Below are 23499 nucleotides of genomic sequence, written 5' to 3' on the forward strand. Positions count from 1 at the left end.
GGCTGCTGCTTTGTCCTCCCCCAATCACTACCCAGGAGGCTGTGGCTGCAAGAAAAGCTTTTGGTGGCCACTGTGGCTGCATTTGAGAAACACTGAGCAGTGGTGCTCAAACTTTTCCTCTCGCGCCCACCCCCCCTTACCAGTAATGGAATGTGTCCGTGCTCCCCCAGGCTGGGAGCGGAGTCGCGGCTAGGGCTGAGAGCGGGGCTGGGAGTGGGGGCAGGGGGCCAAGAGTGGGGTCTGGGGTCTGGCGGCCAAGAGTAGGGGCTGGGAGTGGGGACTGGCAGCTGGGATGGGGCTGCAGGTGGGGCAGGAGCGGACCTGGGAGCAGGGCAGGGCTGGGTGTCCCTCCCTCCCTGCCCCCCCCATGGGTGCTGGCCTGGGCTGCACCATGGGCCCCAGGATGTTCCTCCACGTCCCCCTAGGGGGGCGTGCCCCACAGTTTGTGGACCACAGTTCCAGAGGTTAGAGCAGGGGATGGAGATCTGGGTTCTATTCCTGTTGTTGGTGAGATCCATTTGTGGTGGCCCTCTTTGCCACTTAAGCCAAAGTATGCATAGAGACTATGTGGGAGACTGAGGGTGGCCCAGCCCCACAAAGTTTGCCTGTCTAGGCTCAGCACCCGATGGAAGGGGTCTCTAGTGGCCCTTGATAAGCCAGCATGCAAAGCCACAAAGAGGGTGAGCTAGGGAAGGGGTTGCAGGATCCAGTGACTCAACACTAGGGTGGAGTGCATTTCACCCTTAGTAACCTTGGGCAAGTCACTTTATATCTCTGTGCATCAGTTTACCCATTTTAAAAACAGGAGTTATAATTGCCTACCACTATACTTTGTCCTTTGAGTTCTTCCGGTGAAAGGCACTATATACTTGAATGCAAAATATTATTTATTATTAGTATAAATGTTGAAGAGTGTGTTGTCATCTGTTCTTTTATTACTTCACAAACATTATTTGGCTGTTTCCATCAGTGGAATATGGAATAAGAAAAAAAATAACAAAATAATGACTTATTTCTGCATATTTAGAATTTCATGCTATCCTTTTCTTATAGTTCTTTGAAAAGAATTACAAAATGTATAAAAGAAATGAATGGTGGGCTAAAAGTTGAATAAAATGAATTTGGTACTGGTGTAGCCAAGATAGGTATTTGCCTACCTCTTGAGTTTGTCCAACTATTGCCTCTGAAAATATTCTATATATTTGGCGTGATTCTCCTCTGCCCTTCACCTTTGTACACCTGTGCAAAGCAAGTGGAACATGTGACCAAATCAGAATTCTCCAGGAACTTACACTAGTGGTAGAATTTTACCCCAGCTTTACACAGGTGTATATGACTATTTAAGGGGCAAGATAGCAGAGAATCAAGCTATTTATCTTTTGCCTTAACTTTATGTTTACACAAGTCATTCCATTTCAGATTGTTTCTTTAAGATGTTCATAACTTCCTCTAACGTTTTCCTTTTGTATTAAGGCCCCCAATAAGCATGTGTGTTAGTGATTTGCCAAGTTGGGGCCTAAAATTTCTTATGTTTAGTCTCAGGTCATATACAAATGTTTAAGTTGCACATTATATAAACTTCCCACCTGCCTCATAGCAACAGTGTGTCCTCCTCCCTATTTACTGCAGTTACCCCCTTCCGGATGTCCAGCCTTGGCTAGATTCTGCAGTTACCCCCTTCCGGATGTCCAGCCTTGGCTAGATTCCTCCCTCAGTGCAGTCGTGCAGCTTCTCCTCCCAGCTTCCAAACCCTCTGGGATTTCTCCAGGAAGAGCCAGCTGAATCGTAGATGCACTGAGGAGTGCTGGTCCCAATGCTTCAAGAAAGTGCAAACTTCCCTGAGACACTATGGTATGTCTTAATGTGTGATGCTTACTTATTCCAAGAGGTTTAATAGTAATGTTGAATTGTGGGGCTTGAAATACCCATCTATTTAGATTTATTTTTCTCCATGAGCATGACTAACTTCAATCCTTTTAAAAAAACGTGGTGGACTCTGCTAACTTTACCTAAAGCTGTTACAAAATTAAATTGCCTTTTTATATTATAACAACGATAGTGCAGATTTTCAAAGATTTAGACACTGACAGATACAAATAGGCACCTAGTGGGATTTTCAAATGTGCCTAAGCAGGTCTGTGTCTCACTCCCATTGAAAACAGGCACTTAACTTGTTTAGGTGCTTTTGAAAATCCCACTAGGCACCTATCTGCATCTTTAAAATCTGGCCCGAGGTGCTATGTGGTTTGATGTTTTTAACAATTCAGTAAAAGCATGCAAACTTTTTAATTCATGAAAAGAAAAATGACATAAGGATGAGGCAAAACTATAAAAAATAGAATAGCAGAAGATTGAGAAGATAACACAAAATTCATATCCCTGGTACACTGTAAAATGTGTTTTCTTGGTACAGGTAGGTATCACAGCAGAGTGGAGCAATGGATACAACACAGGACTGGTAGTTCATTAGAGCTGGGTTTTACTCTTAGCTGTGCTACTTACTTGCTGTGTCTTTGGGCAAGGTGTTTCATGCCTCTGTGCCTCAGTTTCCTCATCCACAAGATGGAATAATAATACCTACTCTCCTCTGCAAAGTGCTTTGAGATGTATGCATGAAAAAGTGCCCATATAACTGCAAAAATTAGCATATCACACATGAATTACAGTTGTTGCACTTGCTTAGGTTGACTGAATTTTGTTGTTATAAACAAAACAAAGTGGCATGTCTCAGTGGGTATGTTGTAGTTAGATGGGTTCCATCCACAGACAATGAATTCCTGGTGATGCACTTAATAGATTCACCCTCTAAAAGCAAAGGACAGTATTGCTCTGGACATTGGTCAGGCCTCTGTATGCTCTTCTCAGGAGACCCATAGTGCTGATAGGACATCCCCATAACAATGAAACATGGTAACATTTACCTGGCATTTGATTCAAAGTCTGTTTCCAGGACTCTCTAGTCATCCTAATTCTTATAAGGCCTGATTCAAAGCCCGTTGAAGTAAATAGGACTATTGACTTCAGTGGTTTTAGGATCAGGTTCCTAGTGAGTCTAGGGGTATGAATCTGCTTTCCAAACTTTTCACTCTTTCTAAACAATGATGACAGTTTAACGACACTCACTTTTGGTTTTGTTTGGAAATTTTCATTGTGCAAATATGATATTTTCTTAGTCTTAGGCTGCTTGGCAAGCAATATAATTTGTCCTATTTTAATGTGGGGTATTACATCTTTTATAGAACTCTGACTGTTGCCTTCTGGAGAGCACCAACATTTCATAAGAAAAAAGGCACGGAAGCACACAAGGTAATTTTATATGTTATTGAACATCCTGCTGGGTTGTAGCTAAATGCCATCTGCTGAAAGGTTGCAGTCACTATAGAGGGACACTATTCTCTGATTATAAAATGGTGCATTATTAAAAGCATTTTTCATTATAGTGAGTCACACAAAACTACATTTCAGGTGAATTAAAATAGTTGAAATAATAATGGGTATGTTGCTCCTCTGCGTGCTAATAGTGTAGTAGATTTACTTTTTATTTTAGCTTTTTGGAGTGGAGGCAGAATAGTCTAGTGTTTAGAGCACCCAGCTGGGAGTGGAGAATTCTGAAGTCTCTTTCTCGCTCTGCCACTGACACACATTTTCAGAAGTGTCCTGTAATTTTGATTGTCCAACCTTGGACGCTCAGAGTTTGTGTTTTAGAGATGCTGAGTACCTGCAGTGCCAATGGCTTAAACTGGGGCACTTATATTTTTAGCACCTATAAAAATCAGACCTTGGATGTCTAAAGCTAGGCACCCCAAAAATGAGAGATGCAAAATTAAAAATTACTTTTGAAAATGTTGGCATTAACATTTTGATGCCTTATTATTATCTCCTTGTGAGGCTTCATTGATTAATGTTTGTAAATGCCTTGAAAACCTTGGCTATAAAATGCTGTATAAGTGAAACATTTTGTTATTTTAGTACTACTATTAATAATAAATAAAGACTACTGTATGTTTAACTTTCACGGGTAATTTTAAACTTCTGCTATCGGCAATTATGAAAGAAAAGATCATTTAAACTGCATGTATAGTCAAGTTAAACAGTTTTAATAATATGCACATTATATTCATATTCCATATTTATTTTTTATTTTGGACTCTTACATTTTCACAGAGTAGTTAATTCAGTTCTGTTGATAGTTCTTGTGTTACAGTGTTAATTCTATAAGCTTGTTGTTATGGCCATCAGAATTATCAATAGATTTCAGAGCACAATAATGTTAACCATGTGCTTCTGTGGTACCAATGTTGTACTCTACTGTAAACAATCTTTGATCAGTGAAGTTTTCACAGTGAACCAGAATTTTAGATCTCATTATAAAACAATGTAATTATGTGCTGAATAAGAATAAAACCTCCGGAAAAGCATCTTGAAAAAGATGAAAGGCCTGAAGTGCTGATCTCATTGATCACTCTTTTTAACTGAAATAAAAAGAGATTACTTTGATTACAGCTAATTCTGTTTATATTATAAGGGAACAAAGGCAAATAGTGCCAGATCCTCAACTTGTGTAAATTGCTGTAGCATAGTTGAAGTCATTGGGCTGTGACAACTTATGCCTTCTGAGGGTCTGTCCCATAAATTTTCCTACATAGGGATGTTCACTTTGTCCTTTAAATGACTTTAAAAAATCATAGTGCCCTAATGCTTGTTCTTAGAGCTTTTGCTTAAACAGTGGATATAGCTTTCCATCCTCTCACAACTGATATTGAACCAGACGTTTATTTCACATGCAGTAATATTTTTCACTATTAATATTGAGAAACAGATAAGATTGTATGGTCTTTGGGGGCAGGGACTCTGTCTTCCTGTGAGGTGCCTTGCAGGCTTTTGAGCTATATTAATGAGTGATAATAATTTTATAATGGCTGCTTCGCTGCCCAGAAGTTTACTTTAGATTGAGGACAACAGCAGGGGATGGCAACAAAGAGAGATGACTGGGAAGGGCAGGACAAGGATACAAGGACAATACGATTGTGTGCTCACTTGGGATGCTAGTGCATACATGTGTCTTGATAATTAAGATGTATGATAATGAATTCTCTTTCTAGAAAGAATTAACATGAATTAAATGTAAGAGTGCAGAAAATAGACATAGGAACAGCCATACTGAATCAAACTTCTCGTCCAACTAATCTAGTGTCCTCTCTGTGATTGTGGCCAGCACTGCAGATCTGGGTCAGATCTTGAGCCTTGTTAAGACTGCTTTGTGCCCCCTAGCATTGTGCTAAACATCAAACTGCAGGTCCTGAGGATCAGGGCCTTTGTGTTTTGTTCATGTAAATGCCTCAAACAGAAACTGTGAATCTGATGTTTTTATTGCAGAAACAGACTATAAATTACGTGTGGAGTTTGGAAATTGATGTGTCAGTCTAAGTTAAGTGAAATGTGATTAGTGAGAAATGCTGGATACTGTATGCACACTTGTTGCTAACGCTTAAACAGGGCTTGATCTTGCAAGGTGAGGAAGTACTCTGTCTCCAGTCCACCAACGCATTTAGATGTGCTCAGCACATTGTGGGTTTGAGTGCTTGGTGATCAGGAATGCATTACAGCTGGATATTTTTGAAGAAGAGCCAGTGTGAAATCCTGGCCCCGATGAAGTCCATGGAAGTTTTGCCATTGACCTCAGTGAGGCTAGGATTTCGCTCCAGATATTCTAAGTTTATGTTAAAAACTTTCTGGGCTAAATCCTGCCCTCAATTACACCTGTCGAACCCTACCAGAGGGGAGAATTTGTCCATATGGCTTTAATTCAGTACTAGTGTCATATAGGTCTGTTTTCATTTTTTTTTAATGAATTCTGGATGATTCAATGGAATATCTACATGCCATGGAGAAGGAATTGGAAAATCACTGAAATAGCTTAACATAAAACTATATTACAGTAACAGGAGAATGTAGGTTTTAAAAATATTTATTGACTGTGTCTGTAGTTTGAGATCACCTATAATAAGCAATTCATTTCAGTTTGGCTTGACACCTTACAGGGAAAACCTCATAGCACTGAGTACGGTCCAAGGAAAATTAACTTGATTCCTGGACTAAAACTAGAAAGGGTTAAATAACTGGAAAACAGGGGAAACCAAACTGCATAATTAGATTATATTTAGAATTTGTTACAAATATACACAGTATCAATCAAATAAATTGTCTGATTTATTAGAAATTGCAACAAAGAGTCTTGTCTTATATGGTGAAATAAACAGATCTAAGGATGTGTGTCTAGCCTTTCAGTATGGTGTGATAAATGTGAGATCCCTTTTTGAAAAGCTGTAACATGTAACAAGAAGAGTTTTCAGTTGTTAAAGAAAAAATCATAAGGGAAAAACATTAATGAAAGCTTTTATATCTGATTCTTGAATCTGTAATGACTTGTTTTTAGTGCATTGCCAATGTCCCACCAATGTTGGAAAACCTGGTATTATTTTCCTTCCAAACTGTCTTCTATAGCATAAGTAGAAAATACTGCACTGTTATCTGAAGACCTGATTCAAATTGTTCTTCTTTAAATCTAGAAAACTCCCATATTTCTGTAGGTGGCCATTTTATTTTCCTTATGTTTTTTCTTCTTTTTAACCAGGAGATCTATTCTCGGCTTATTTGTTTTCTTCAAGCTCTTTGTTGCCAATTTTTTTATTCTTTTCAGTACATTCAGTATGAATGGCCTTTATTTTATATTTAATATTACAAGAATGACAATAAAACCACAAAGGTAAGATCAAGAAGAGTGCACAAAGTACTCCTGCGTAAGGCCTTGTTTTTGGAACTAGTGGGAAAACACTGATGTAACTACTGTGCCATGTCTCCATTCAAGCCATGGTGTTTGAAGTTCAGGTCAAGTACAGTTCTGCCCCATGACCACCCTGGTGCTGCATTATACTTTTGCAGTTGCACTGGCATTTGGGTCCCTCTCCCTAATTTCCCAAAATAGCTTCCTGAAGCTGTGGCTTTTGGGAGAGCTTGGAAAGCTTCAGGGAGACCTGGGGAATTGTAGGAAATGAGGTCATATTCCTGCAAGTCTCCTGGTGCCAGTGCTGTTGCCTAGTCCTTTTCTCAGGATGGTGGCCAGGATGACCAGTTAGCTCTTGCCCATTGCACAGCAAGAAAGGTTTCTGATGGAGCTTCTATAAAGCAGTGAGCAGACCGCCGAGGCAGTGGAGGATGTTCTGGTACTTGCTGAGAGCCAGAGACAAGTTTGCTGATGCAATCATGATGCAATGGTTGTGCTTTCATCACAATCCTAGGAGATGGCTCTCCACTGTGCTGGCAGATCAACTTCATAGGGTGACATGTCACTTTTGTGCCTGGACTATGATCACAGACAGGTGGGACAAAACTATTCTCAAGCAGCATTGGCCACATAACTTTGAGATGAAAAAAGAGGCTCTTCTGTGCTTCTTTGCTTTGGCAGTGCAGTGAGCGCCATGCCATGAGGATGAGGGCTCCTCTCACCATGGAAAAGAGATTGCCGGTCTCCCTGTGGAAGGTGGCTTGCTACCTTAGTTACCAGTCAGATGGGCCAATTTGAGGCTTGGAAGTCTATTGGGGATGTTGCTATGGTGGAGGTTTGCAGGTCAATAGATAATGTGCTGCAGGAATGTGCGATCAAGGTGGCCAGTGTGCCAGAGATCATTGAGGGACTTAAACAGCTGGGAGTTCCTCATCTGTGCAGCAGCCATTGATGGAACTCATGTGCCAATTAGCAGTTGGCTCCTAAACACAAAATGCCTGCTGCCTCTGTAGTTGGGGGGAGGTGGACGTCACTCCATTTAAAGATGCAGTACACAGAAAAGAAATTATAACTGGCACATGCTACCTATACCACAAAAATAATTAACCTTCATAGAAGGAATAGCCTCATTCCCATTGTTTATTTTTATGTTCTTAAGTAGGAGAAACGTCTGCACTCTTCTCTACTTTTTTTTGTCCTACTTAACAGAAAAAATCTAGTTGCATATGTATAACCCTCTATAAAACACAAATCCTCAGTCTGGCTTTTTTGGGATTTGAAATAGGTTCAACAGGATCAACCAACTACCACATTAATGTGCTGAGTCTGTTCTCTGGCAGCTACAAATGAATTTGATAACATGAAAAATTCCTGTATGGAAAAATGGAAAGCTGATCTCCAAATAAAATCCTCTCTGGGATAAGAAATCCCCTTGCACTATGGAATATTATTCAACATCAGACAAGGGCAAAGGACCAAATAAAACACTCAGTAATACATTTCTCAACCTTAAAACTTGTTTCATGAGATTAAATTTTAGCACAAACACAAGCTGACTCCTGCAGTCTTCACGCAGTCAAAACTCCCAATAGGAATTGCATACATATAAAGGGTGCATGATTGTCCTATTTGTGGTACTAAATCTGTATTTTTAGATAACATTTTCCATTACAAATTCAATTATGATAATTTTTTCCAGGTGTGGGAATTTGTTTATAATGGGCCAAATCCTGTTGTCTATATGTAAAAATGATCCAATTTTAATGAGAATTTTGGTTGAGTAAGGACTGCAGGTGAAATTGACACTCCAAGGCTCGAGTGGGACTTAAGTGGGGCATACAGCTTTTACTGGCCCTCTCCAGAGAGCTGAGTTTCGCACTGTATAATTTGGACCAGTATAATCAGTCTTTTGAATATCTGAGATGAACCCAATACATTTTCTAACATTCCTGGGATAAAAGAATTCCTGTTGTGATGTGCTGAAAACACTGGACTAGATTCACAGGCTGCTTATGCTAATGTAAATGGTGGTAGAATTCCCTTGGGATGGAAACTCCACCAGGGGACTGAATTTCATTGGTTTTGCTGTAATGCAACTCTTGGGGCAAGGCATAGTTGCAGGGACTGATACAACACAAAAAGCGGATGGCATTGCCAGGAAAGGCATACACAGCATGCCAGGAGAGTCAGCTAATGGAGCAGCTTTCTAGAGAAGATGTAAGCAGTAAAGTGTCTGAGGCACCAGTGCACAATGAAATTGTTACCCCGGCAGAAACCTGACAGAGGTAGAAACATTAATTTCTCTCTAAAGAAGGTTGAATATCATTCAGGCATAAGGGGTTCAGCTGGCACAGGCAAGTGTAATTACATCTTCCTTTGCCAGCTTAGCCAAATTTGTCTATATTGGGTATTTACTGTAGTTCCAAGATGCAATAGGAATAACCCACTAGGGAAGTTTTCTTAAGCCAAATGTAAGTAAAGTTTAAGTTTTCTCTTTGTCATACGATCAGAAACACTGTGTAAGAGGATACTTGCACCATCTGTATCTTCTATAATTATCCTGAACCCAACACTAGATTTTGTGCCCCTATTTTTAAAAGACATACTGCTAAATAGATTTTAAGAATGTTGCCTTTAGAACAATAAGTGAGCAGCACCATAGCACTAGTGAAACACCAGGAGCTTGGCCCGTCTCTGTCAGCTGAGAGAAATAGCAAAAGCAGTAGGATAAGAACAGACTAATTTATTCTACTCTTTTATGTGCAGCATACTGACTTGCAAATCCCATGGTGTTGGGAGAAAGTATGTTGTAAAGTCTGTTTCATGTGCTATAAATTACCTGAGGGAGAGTCTGAAATTTTAAAGGGAATTTAGATAATTTCTCTTTTTAAAAAAAATACAGTATAGTAAAAACCATATTTTCAAATGTTCATGCTAACTTTATATATAAAAATAGACATTAAGCTGTAGATATTATAACTAGACTTCTGCATTCTGATTGCCAGCCTTTTGGTCAGTTTATAGAACTTGGCAGTCTGCAGTCAAAGAGGAGCCAAACGTTTTGTTATGGCTTTGGAAAGGGTGAGAAAGTAAAGAAGAGAAGAAAAAGATTTTTGAAGTCTTTGTTGAGATGTATGATGATTAGACTGATCTTACAAACCTCAGGGCTAGATCCTGGGATCTGGCAGAGCTATGCTCAGAACTAACATAGGACTGGAGAGGGAGGATATGAAAAGTTGGCTCCCAGACACCTCTCTGCTCTTCCAGTCCTGGGACTGGCTCTGAGACTGTTTCAGTCTATGCTGTGATTTAGCGAAGCCTCGGGGCAGCCAATAGTAACCCCTGACAGGTGGCCAGAGGGCCAGATGGCACTGTCTATGCCAATTTTATGCTTGCTGGAGATTCCCCTACACCTGAAGAGTCTCCAGTTGCCACATTACGGCTACTTTGCACTGTCTGAGCAGTAGAGCAAAAAACATCTGGAAGAGGGCCTGAGGACCTGACCCAACTTGTTTGCACAGAGAAGGGAGTTGAAATTCCTGAATTTTTTCTTGGTTTTGTTTTGAAAGCTCCATCTTTAGGATGAGTATGCTTCAGACTTGTCTAAGCACAAACTTGCAGTGATTTAATTTATCAGTGTAGTTACACTGGTGCAAAACTGTGTGGATGCACAAATCTGTTTAAAACTAGTTATAGCGGTTTAGCTTGCACTTGTAAATTGTAATTTAGATTTAAATCGCTTAAAGTATTGACACACACAACTGCAACAATTAAACTAAATTTGTTTAAAATCCCACCAGTCAACTGTGTGTTTAGACCAGCAAAGTAGGGACCAAGGCACCTTTATTAATAACTGGGGCATTTTTACTTAGATAAGTAACAATATACAGTGTGTTAATTATTCTTCTTCGAGTGCTTGCTCATGTCCATTCCGTGATAGGGGTGTGCATGCCGCATGCACGGTTGCTGGAGATTTTTCCCTCAGTGGTATCTGTAGGACTGGCTCTAGCGCCCTCTGGAGCCATGTGCATATGTGCCCGTATCAGGGGGGTCAACCGGCCCCACACCTTCTCAGTTCCTTCTTACTGCCTGACCGTGATGGTTGTGGGAACGTTGGTTCTTGCTGTGGCAAGGTTTCTTTCTCAGTGGTTGGACTTTCTCTGTTCATAATCAGTATAGTTTCTAGAGTTAGTGTATATAGTAGTGTTAATGATTGTCCCTGTCATTAAGGGACTTTTTGCCCCATGGGTTGGGTATGCCCTGGGCTTCAAGCCTTATGCCTCTTGGTGCCAAGCTGATGCCAGTTAGTGACCCGCATCCTAGCTGTCTAAAGTATCTGGGAAGAGTCTCATGTCAAAGAGAAATGCTAGATCTGCAGGGACTTCAAACCCCACACCAGAAAGGACAGGAATATTCTACTGAAAGCCATTCTTATGGAGGCGGTCTTGGACCGGTCTTGGAGCTGAGCCACTCCAAATTGGGGCTGAGTACTTGGGCATCCATTTGGAGTGCTCCCCTGGCACTGTGTTCTTCCCGGCACTCTTCTCCATCTCCAATACTGAACAAGAAACATAAGAAACAGTGCACTGAGAGAGGATGTTCTCTGGTGATGAAGAGAGACAAGTAGGGAGGGACTGGTGTAGTGAGACCCATGCTGGGCCACTTGTCCTCCCCAGAACCACTGATGGTGCTGCAGACTCCTGCTAGAGTGCTGACTCTGGTACAGGACCCACCACCAACTCCCGGGAGCAGCTGTGGGGCCAGACATTTGCTGACTCCCTCGACACTGGAGGCCTTTTAGATGGAGAAGGACCTACTGTCCCTCCTGTTCTTGCTGACCCCTCAAGGACTCCCACTGGCTAAGGTGACCGGGGTCAGAAGGGAACAAGGTCCGGCAAGCTCCATCCCGGTAGCGACCACAGCGGCACCGTCCAGAGGCAAGCCTTCCATGCTAGCAATACATTGGTTACCATCTTGACACCGGTCCCCAATCTTTCGGTACCACTTGGTGGCAGAAATGGGTACTGCACCATCATGGTCTCCCAGGGACGAATCTTCTTTGGAATCCGGGGGGAAATCCTTCACTCCATCCAAGACCCACCAGGACCCAGCCTCCGGACCTCCAAACGTTGATACTGGCCTTCCTATCATCGCTTGGCCACTGGGCCACTGGCTGATGCAGTGGCAGTATTGGAAACCCTGGGGGTTTCTCCCGGTACTGGAGCCCCCTTCCCACTGCTCATACACAGTGGTATCAGGAAGGTGGGTTTCTGCCTCTTCCCATGAGGCACTGGACCCCAACTTCTGCCGAAGTCCAGGAGATGGTCACAATGGACGTAACGATAGCAGAGAAGAGGAGGGAGCCCCTCCCCCATCACAGGCCTCCTCCTCCTCCTAGATGAGGCGGTTGCAGGCCCTAGTACTCTGCTCCCTCAAGACAACTTCAGGGCCTACCAGGACCTCCTGGAAAGGGTCACGACAAACTTGGGTCTGGAGGTGGAGAAGCTTAAGGAGTCGACACACAGCCTGATCGACATCCTGGCTACTGCTGCCCCCTCCACAGTGGCCTTACCTATAAACAAAGCAGTGTTGGGGCACTTTAAGACACTGTGGCAGACCCCTTCTTTTCTACCCCCCACCTCAAAGAGGGCAGAGAAGAAATACTATGTCCCAGCAAGCAGGTTTGACTACCTTTACTCGCACCCTTGGGGATCCTTGGTAGTGTGTGTGGCAAATGAGTGGGACAGACAGGGACATTTGAGTGCTACCCCAAAAATAAAGAAGCTAAGAGATTGGACCTTTTTGGATCGGAAGTTTATTTGATGGGCAGTCTCCAAATATGTATCTCCAGCCAACAGGCTTTGCTGGGGGAGATATGATTTTAATCTGTGGTACTTGCTGTCCAAATGTAAAGACTCTCACAGGAATCAAGGGAGGAATTTGCGGCCATCTTAGGGATGGTAAGACTATGGTCAGGACCTCCCTTCAGGTGGCTCTGGATGCGGCCAACTCAGCATCCAGGATTATGGCATCAGCAGTCACCATGAGGCGCTGTTCATGGCTTCAATCATCTGGCCTTCCTCATGAGGTTCAGCAGTCCATCCAGGACATAATTTGGAGGCTCCATGCTGTTTTCTGAGCAGACGGACTTGGAGGACTCGAGGTCCACTGTTCGTTCCTTAGGCCTTTACACACTGCCAGCCTCCAGGAAGCACTTCAGACCCCAGCAGCCTCCCAGGTTCTTGGCACCTCCCAGGCAGGAGCCCTAAAAAAGAAAGGGGAATGGTTACAAATGACAACAACCCCTTTTTTCTACCTTAGCCTCCCACTTGGGCTCTCATAGATACTTCAGTGGGGCCTCGTAGGCCTTTTGAAGGTACACCTGAAGGCATTATACCAGTCTCGGCTCTGGATCCGTCCCCTCTTTTTATTTTTTTGGACCACCTATTGGCCTTCAGCCAGTGTGGTCATATATATAATATTGGCCCTTTGGGTCCTGGGTATGTTAATAGTCGGTTACGTCCTTCAATTCTCATCCACACCTCCCTCCCACCCCACTCTCCTGTCCCTCTTCAGAGACACTTCTCATGATACTCCTAAGGGCATTCTGCGCCAAAAAATTAAAAATTATTGACACAGTATTTTAAAATTCTGCAAAATTCTGCAAATTTTATTTGTCAAATAAAAGTGGAGACAGAGGTGGAAGATCACTCTGCAATTCCCCCTCTCCCCCTCCCCCCCAGGATATGGACTCAGTGGTGAAGCTTCGTGTGGGGGGATCCAGGTGTGGGTTGAGAGGGCTCTGTGTGGGGGAATCTGGGTGCGGGTGGCTCAGTGGGGGATCTGGGTGCGGTGGCAGGGGCTTGTTTCTGGATGCAATGGTAATGGAACTCTGCAGGAGTGTCCAGGTGAAGGTGGTTGGGGTTCAGCTGGGTTGGGGGGTCTGGATGTTTGGGGGAAGGAACTCGGCAGGGTGGTCTGGGTGTGGGGGACTCACTGGAGGTTCCAGATGCTGGGGGAGTGGGGGTGCATGGGGTGGGGATCCATGTGCAGATGGCTGGGGCTCAGTAGGGTGGGGTGGTTTGTTGGGATGGTCCAGATGCAGGGAGATTGGGGCTTGTCGGGGGGGTTCTGGGTGTGTGTGGCGGGGTGAGGCTTGGTGAGGGGGTCTGGATGTACGGGGGTTCGGTGGATGGGGGAGCAGCTCCCTGTACAGCAGTCCCTCCCCCTGCAGCTGAGGAGCAATGGGCGCAGGAAGCGTGAGGGTGGGGGGAGAGGAGGGAAGAATTTGCAGAGCTTCCCACAGCCTGGGGAGAAATCTGGGGGTGGGTCTGACACAGCCCCAGATGCCATGCAAGGGGGAGGAAGTCCTGTCCTCCCCAGCCCAGCCAGGACTAGAAGCTGAGCCTGGCACAGGGTAGGAGCCATCAGCCAGGTCTTCTCCAGTCCCGCCCCTGCCCCACAGTGATTTACCTCTCTACCTGCTCTCCTGGGCACCTAGAACATACTGCTGAGGAGGATTGTATGACTGCTGTTGTGGTTTCCCTTTGCTTCCACATCAGAAAGTTATTTTTCTGCAGGGAAGCAAAAAAATCTGCAGGGGACATAAATTCTGCATAGGCACAGTGGCACAAAATTCCCCCAGGAGAGGCTCATGAGCAGCCTCTCATCCAGGAGGAGCAAGCTCTCCTACATGTGGGGGCTGTGGAGGAGGTTTCTCGAGCCTTGAGAGGGAAGGGGTTTTACTTGCGGTATTTTCTAATCCTGAAGGCCAAAGTGGGTCTGTGGCCCATCCAGGACCTGTGTCGCCTCAAGAAATATCTCAAGAAACTGAGGTTCCGTATGGTCTCTCTGGCCTCCATCATTCCATCCCTGGATCTAGAAGATTGGTACGCCACTCTTGACTTAAAGGACGCTTATTTCCCCATCTCTATTTTCTGTGGTCACAGGAGATTCCTTAGGTTTATAGTGGGTCAGTGCCCCTCCCAATTCACTGCTCTCCCCTTCGGCCTATTGGCAGCCCCATTAATCTTCATGAAGTGTATGGCAGTGGTAGCAGCCTTCCTCGGGCGTTGAGGCGTGCAAGTCTACCCGTACCTCGAAGACTTGCTGATCAAAGGTCGGTTGCAGGCTCCGGTGCAGCACAACATCAGCACAGTATGGACCACCTTCCAGGTGCGGGGTGTGTTGATAAACGAGCAAAAGTCAACTCTGGTCCCGGTTCAGAGAATAGAGTTCATCGGGGCAGTGCTCTATTAGATCCACGCCAACGCCTCCCTACCGGAAGCCCATTTCCAAGCTATGTCAGACCTGATTTCCAGGGTCACAATTCACCCACTAATAACTGCTTGGATCTGCCTCAAACTGTTGGGTCACATGATGGCACGTATCTACGTGGTGTAGTATGCAAGGCTACGTCTCAGACCTCTACACATGTGGCTGGCATCAGTCTAATTCCTGAGCAGACAGAAACTGGACTTGATACTTATGATTCTGCCTCTGGTCCTCACTTTGCTGACTTGGTGGAGAGACCTGGGATCTGTAATGAAAGGGGTAACCTTTGCTGCCTCTCATCCATTGGTAACCTTAGTCTCAGATGCATCAGACCAGAGTGGGGAGCCAACTCAGCAGTCTCAGGACTCAGGGCCTCTGGTCCTCCCTGCATATAAACATCATGGAACTCAGGGCAGTACGCTTGGCTTTCCATTGTTCCTTCCCCAGATCTCAGGCAAAGTAGCACATGTCTTGATGGACAACACTGCGTAAATGTTTTACATCAACAAGCATGGAGCGGCTCAATCTTCAGCCCTGTGCCAGGAGGCCCTCCAGCTGTGGGACTTTTGCATGAAACACGCCGTTTACCTTGGGGCGTCACATCTCCCGGGAGCCCGAAATGCACTGGGGGATCACCTCAGTAGATCTTGTCCCTCTCACCACGAGTGGTCTCTTCACCTGGAGGTCATCAGTGTCATCTTCCAGAAGTGGGGGCCCCCCCAGACGTACCTGTTTGCCACTAGACAGAACAGGAAAAGGCATCAGTTCTGTTTGCTGCACGGGCACAGCATAGGCTCCCTCTTCGATGCCTTCCTCTTCTCGTGGGCAGACCACCTACTATACACCTTCCCACTGATCCCCTGGGTTCACAAGGTCCTCCTAAAAATCAAATGGGACAAGGCAAAGGTTATCCTGATAGCTCCAGTGTGGCCATGCCAGCATTGGTTTGGTGTGCTTCTGGACCTCTCAGCGGCAGCTCCACTCGCACTCCACCCCGCCCAAACTTGAGTTCTTAAGACCACGGCCAGTAGCTTCACCCGAACCTTCCCTCTCTGCACCTGACAACATGGTTGTTGTGTGGCTGATCCCTGAAAAGCAGGCCTGCTCAGAGCAGGTTTGACAAATCTTGATAGGTTGCAGAAAGCCTTCCACCAGGGCTACTTACCTGCCAAGTGGAAATGTTTTACTTGTTGGGCCTCCGAGTGGAATCTCTCTCCATCCCGGTCTTCTCTGCAGTCTCTCTTGGACTATCTGCTCTACCTGGACTACCTAAAACATCAAGGTCTGGCTCTCTCTCTGTTAAGGTCCCCTTGGCAGCCATTTCAGCCTTTCACCCTCCAGTGAATGGCAGATCAGTGTTCTCCCATGAGATGATAGATTTCTCAAGGGGCTGGAAAGATTCTACCCTCAGGTTCATGATCTGATCCCCTCATGGGACTTAAACCTGGGTCCTGTCGAGGCTCACGAGCTGTTAGCATCATGCCTCATACTGCTTCTCTCTTGGAAGGTCGCCTTTCTGGTGGCAATCACCTCTCCAAGAAAGGTCCCTATGATCAAAGCCCTGATATCAGAACTCCCTTATATGCTGTTCTTGAAGGACAAGGTCCAGCTGCGCCCTCATTCAGCCTTCCTAGCAAAGCAGGTGTTGCAGTTCCACAGAAACCAGGGCATTTTTCTTCCTGTTCTTTCCAAAACTTCACAAGACTGCTGAGGAACATTGGCTTCATATGTAAGGCAGGCTCTCACTTTCTATATTGAGAGAACTAAACCCTTCTGCAAGTCCACACAACTCTGTGTAGCAGTAGTGGAAAGGATGAGAGGGCTATTGGTGTCATCCCAAAGAATCTTATCTTGGATAACCGCCTGTACCCGAGCTTACTACGAGTAGGTGAAGGTTCTGGCTCCAGCCATCATGACCACTAATTCCATGAGAGCCCAGGCTTCATCAGTAGCATTCCTTTTACAGATACCAATCCAGGATATCTACACAGCCGCAACATGGTTGTTGATTCATAGCTTCATATCCGACTATGCCATCACCCAGCAGGCCCATGATGATGCCAGTTTTGGGAGAGCAGTGCTGCAATCAGCATGTCCCCTCCAGGGGTTCTGCTTGTGAGTCACTTAGCGTGGAATGGACACAAGCCAGCGCTCGAAGAAGAAAAAACCTTACTAACCTTTCGAAACAGTTGTTCTTCTAGATGTGTTGCTCATGTCCATTCTATGATGCACCCTCCTACCCCTCTGTCAGAGTTACTGTCAAGAAGGAACTGAGAGGGTCTGGGGCCAGCAGTGCCCCTTACACCGGCGCATACATCCAGGGCTCCAGAGGGCATTAGAGCCAGCTATATGAATATCAGTGAGGGAAAAATCTCTGGCAACTGTGCACACACACCTAGCATGGAATGAACATGAGCAACATATCTTAAAGAACAACAGTTACGAAAGGTTAGTAACCATTTTCTCAAATAGTAATACCCAGTTGTACATATTCTGTAGTAATGTAGATCTATGCTTATTTAATATTTAAATTCTATAATGTGGTTTGAAATATTTAGTCATTCTTATATTAAAGAAAAGGAAACACTGTACTCTTCCATGTACTGAACCCCTGTGGGCTTGCCAACATGAGTTATTCCAGAATATATTCTGGAATAACTCCAAGCATAGTCACTCCTATTTGAGAATAGCTGTTCTTCTTTAAATTTACACCATAATTTATTCTGCAATAACTTTCATGAGTGGAGAAGCCCTTAGACACTGAAACACCAGAATTGATGCAAATTCATGTATTATGATACTGTGTTTTATGTGAAATACATGACCCAGGGCTGCACAATACTTAATGTATGTTTATAGTAAAAACAACAGATTCCCCCCCCCCTTTTGTAATTCTTTTGTCTGCTAACAAAAAGATAAGTAACATATAAGCTACCTGTGGTAAATACTTACATTTAAAATACTTGAATAGATTATTTAAGTAAGGCTTAGATGCTTCTTTGTAGAGCTTTTTATGGTTTTCCATAGAGCCATCTTCCACATGCATGCGAAACTATTACAGTTCTATTATTTACATCTTACACCTTTAAATTCCTAGGAGTCTGTCGTCTGTAGAGGCAGCTGCCATTTTGTGAAGCTAGAATGTAGCAGAGGAGAAACCCACTTTGCTCTCTCTTGCAGATTTTATTTTTCTTATTTCCTGTTTTATTGGTTTAGAAGAACATAAGAATGGCCATACTAAGTCAGACCAATGGTCCACCTGGCCCAGTAACCTGTCTTCTGACAGTGGCCGGTGCCAGATACTTCATAAGGAATGAACGGAACAGGGCAATTGAGTGATCCATTCCCTGTTGTCCAGTCCCAGCTCCTGGCAGTTGGAGGTTTAGGGACACCTGGAGCACAGGGTTGCATCCCTGACCATTTTGGCTAATATCCATTGATGGACCTATCCTCCATGAACTTATCAGTCTTTCTTTTTTGAACCCAGTTGTACTTTTGGCCTTTACAACATCCCGTGGCAATGAGTTACACAGGTTGACTGTGTATTGTGTGGAGAAGTATTTCCTTTTGTTTTTTTAAAATCTTTCTGCCTATTAATTTCATCGAGTGACACCTAGTTCTTGTGTTCTGTGAAGAGCTAAATAATAGGGCTGTCAATCACAGTTAACCCATGCAATTAACTCAAAAAAAGTAATCGCAATTAAAAAATTTATCGTGATTAATCACAGTTTTAATCGCACTGTTAAACAATAGAATACTAATTGAAATTTATTAAATATTTTGGATGTTTTTCTACATTTTCATATATATTGTATTGTGTTGTAATTGAAATCAAAGTGCATATTATTTTTATTAACAATATGTGCACTGTAAAAACGATAAACAAAAGAAATAGTATTTTTCAGTTTGCCTCGTACAAGTACTGTAGTGCAATCTCTTTGTCATGAAAGTGCAAATTACAAATGTAGATTTTTTTTTTACATAACTGCACTCAAAAACAAAACTATAAAACTTCAGAGCCTACAATCCATTCAGTCCTACTTCTTGTTCAGCCAATCGCTAAGACAAACAAGTTTGTTTACATTTACAGGAGATAATACTGCCCTCTTCTTATTTACAGTGTCACCAGAAAGTGAGAACAGGCATTTTCATGGCACTTTTGTAGCCGGCATTGCAAGGTATTTACATGCCAGATATGCTAAACATTCGTATGCCTTTTCATGCTTTGGCCATCATTCCAGAGGACATGCTTCCATGCTGATGACGCTTGTTAAAAAATTAATGCGTTAATTAAATTTGTGACTGAACTCCTTGAGGGAGAATTGTATGTCTCCTGCTCTGTTTTACCCGCATTCTGCCATATATATCATGTTATAGTAGTCTCAGATAATGACCCAGCACATGTTGTTCATTTTAAGAACACTTTCACTGCAGATTTCACAAAACGCAAGGAAGGTACTGTGGTGGGGCAGTGCCTACCCCCATGCCAGATTGGGCTACATCAGGCCAGAGTGGCTGCCGCCTTGCGCAGCTGATCAGGGCCAGTATTACAGCCAGCCAATCAGGGCTAGGCCAGCCCCTATATAGGTGCCCAGGAAGGGAGCAGGTAGTCTCTCCCAGGCCTTCAGAGGGTGAAGGTCTGTCCCCTGTGTGAGGAGACTAGCACCAAGGACAGCGCAGTGCTGGGCAGGCGGGGAGGAGCAGAAGGGAACTCCCACTCAGTACCTGCCGGGCTGGGGCCCTGAGAAAAAGGGCCTAGCCGGTGCAAAGGGGCCGAAGGGGAAACAGCCCAGGGAGAGAGACGGACAAAGGGAGAGAAGGAGGACAGGCAGGAAGGCTGCTGCCAAAGGGTCCCTGGGTCGGGACCCAGAGTAGAGGGCTGGGCTGGGTCCCCCCTTTCCCCTTTGCACTTCCATGTGGCCTTCTGGAGTGGCCATCACAGACTGCACCAGACCCCTGTCAAAAGGGGTTAGACTTTGGGGTGTGGTTGGCCATTGTGGCTGGGGCGAAGAGAAGGACTGCTGATAACACCAAACCCCTGGAAGGGGGTGAGACCAGAGCAGTGGGCACGGCCAGAGGGAAGTGCCCTGAAGAGGACGCCGCAAGCTGGGAGCAACGCGGGTCGAGACGCCAATCCAGGGTGAGAGACGGACAGGACACCACCGGCAGAGGGCGCTCTGCATGAACTGAGCTAATTCCCAGAGTGAACAGCAGGAAGCGCTGCGGTGGTGAGTCCCAACCCCATCATAGTACCAATGTGAGATTTCTAAAGATAGCTACAGCACTCGACTCAAGGTTTAAGAATCTGAAGTGCCTTCCAAAATCTGAGAGGGATGAGGTGTGCAGTATGCTTTCAGAATTCTAAAAAGAGCAACACTCCGATGCGGAAACTACAAAACCCAAACCACCAAAAAAGGAAATCAATCTTCTGCTGGTGGCATCTGACTCAGATAATGAAAATGAACATGTGTCAGTCTCCACTGCTTTGGATTGTTATTGAGCAGAACCTGTCATCAGCATGGATGCATGTCCCCTGGAATGGTAGTTGAAGCATGAAGGGACATCTGAATCTTTAGTGCATCTGGCACGTAAATATTTTGCAACGCCAGTTACAACAGTGCCATGAGAATGCCTGTTCTCACTTTCACGTGACATTGTAAACAAGAAGCAGGCAGCATTATCTCCTGCAAAGGTAAAGAAACTTGTTTGTCTGAGCGATTGGCTGAACAAGAATTAGGACTGAGTGGACTTGCAGGCTCTAAAATTTTACATTGTTTTATTTTTGAATGCAGGTTATTTTGTACATAATTCTATATGATGGTGTCACTTGAATAAATATGTGGACACACATATTTATTCAAGTGACACCATCATAGGACCTAATCACATTAGCCACGCCATCAGGGGCTCGTTCACCTGCACATCTAGGTATGCGATCATGTGCCAGCAATGCCCCTCTGCCATGTACATTGGCCAAACCGGACAGTCTCTACACAAAAGAATAAATGGACACAAATCTGACATCAGGAATCATAACATTCAAAAACCGGTAGGAGAGCACTTCAACCTCTCTGGCCACTCAGTAAAAGATTTAAGGGTGGCAATTTTGCAACAGAAAAGCTTCAAAAACAGACTCCAATGAGAAACTGCTGAGCTTGAATTAATATGCAAACTAGATACCATTAACTTGGGTTTGAATAGAGAGTGGGAGTGGCTGGGTCATTACACATATTGAATCTATTTCCCCATGTTAAGTATCCTCACACCTTCTTGTCAATTGTCTAAATGGGCCATCTTGATTGTCACTACAAAAGTTTTTTTTCTCCTGATGATAATAGTTCATCTTAATTAATTAGCCTCTCACAGTTTGTATGGCAACTTCCACCTTCTCTGTATATGTGTGTGTGTATATGTATATATACACTTACTATATTTTCCATTCTATGCATCCGAAGAAGTGGGCTGTAGTCCATGAAAGCTTATGTTCTAGTAAAACTGTTAGTCTCTAAGGTGCCACAAGTACTCTTGTTCTTTTTGTGGAAACAGACTAACACGGCTGCTGCTCTGAAACCTGTCATTATTGACTGGATCAACCTTGTCCACATGCTTGTGGACACCCTCAAAGAATTCTAATAGATTGCTTTTGCTAAGGGAAATCATGCCTCACCAGTGTTGACTCTCCCCCAACATATCATGTTTATCTATGTGTCTGGTAATTCTGTTCTTTACTATAATTTCAACCAGTTTGCCTGGTACTGAAGTTAGGTTTACTGGCCTGTAATTGTCAGGATCACCTCTGGAACCTTTTATAAAAATTGGAGTTATGTTAGCGATCCTCCTGTCATCCGGTATCTACGCTGATTTAAGTGATAGGTTACATTCCGCAGTTAGTTCTTCAATTTCATATTTGAGTTCTTTCAGAACTTTTGGGTGATACCATCTGGTCCTAGTGACTTATTACAGTTTAATTTATCAGTTTGGACCTAAACCATCTCTGACACCTCAATCTGGGACAATTCCTCAGATTTGTCACAGAAAAAGAATGGCTTGAGTGTGGGGATCTCCCTCACATCTTCTGCAGTGAAAACTGATGCAAAGAATTCATTTAGCTTGTCTTCAATGACCTTGAGTGTTCCTTTAGCATCTTTATTGTCCAGAGGCTTTATTGTCCTTGTCAGGCTTCCTACTTCTGATGTATTTAAAAAAATGTTTTGGTGTTCATTTCTGTATCTTTTCCTAGATGCTTTTCTAATTCTTTTTTCACCTGCCTAATTATACTTGATTTGCCAGAATTTATGCTCCTTTCTGTATTTTACTCATTAGTAATTGACTTCCAGTTTTTAAAGGATCTCTTCTTGCCTCTTAACAGTTTAGCCCTGATGGCACTTTTTTGTCGTCTTATGGTTGTTGTTTTTTAATTTGGGGTATACATTTAATTTGAGCCTCTATTATTGTATTTTTAAGTAATCTCCATGCAGTTTGCAGACATTTCACCCTTCCTTTTAATTTTTGTTTAACTAGCTTCCTCATTTTTGTGTAGTTCCCCTTTTTGAAGTTAAATGTTACTGTGGTGGGTCTCTTCCCCCCTCCCCCTCCAGGATGTTACATTTAATTACATTATGGTCGCTATTACCTGGTCGTTCCGCTATATTCACCTCTTGGACAGATCCTATGCTCCACTTAGGACTAAATCAAGAATTGTCTCTCTTCTTGTAGATTTCAGGAAAAACTGTTCCAAAAGCTGTCATTAATTGGTTAAGAAATTTTATCTCTGCATCCCTTCCTGAAATGACATATAGCCAATCAATATGAGGGTAGTTGAAATTTCTCTTTATTACTGGGTTTTCTGCCTTTGTAGCCTCTCTAATCTATCTGAGCATTTCACAGTCACTGTCACCAGGCTGGTCAGATGGTCAGTAGTATATTCCTACTGCTATACTGTTATTGTTCAAGCATGGACTTTCTGTCCATAGAGATCCTATGGTACAGTTTGATTCATTTAAGATTTTTACTTTATTTGACCCTATTCTTTCTTTCACACATAGTGCCACTCCCCCACCATGTGACCTACTCTGTCATTCCTATGTATTTTGTACCCTTTTATTACTGTGTCCCATTGATTATCCTCATTCCACCAAGTTTCCATGATGCCTGTTATATCAGTATCCTCAATTAAAGCCAGACAGTCAAGTTCACCCATCTTAGTATTTAGACTTCTAGTGTCCCTTAATATAAAACAAGTAATTCATGCATGTGTGGTTGGTCCAGTGTGTGAAAAATACATCACAAACAGGGCCAAATTCTTTCCCGACATACGCAATGCAATCCCATTTCATTTCAGGACAGGATTTGGCCCACGGAATTTAATAACTTCTTGTTATAGCGGTCATCACTGACTGGCAGTATTACAAGTCTTCCAAGTTTTTTTCCTTAACATGTAG

This window comes from Eretmochelys imbricata, chromosome 3 (assembly GCF_965152235.1).
Source record: "Eretmochelys imbricata isolate rEreImb1 chromosome 3, rEreImb1.hap1, whole genome shotgun sequence".
Taxonomy (NCBI): Eukaryota; Metazoa; Chordata; order Testudines; family Cheloniidae; genus Eretmochelys; species Eretmochelys imbricata.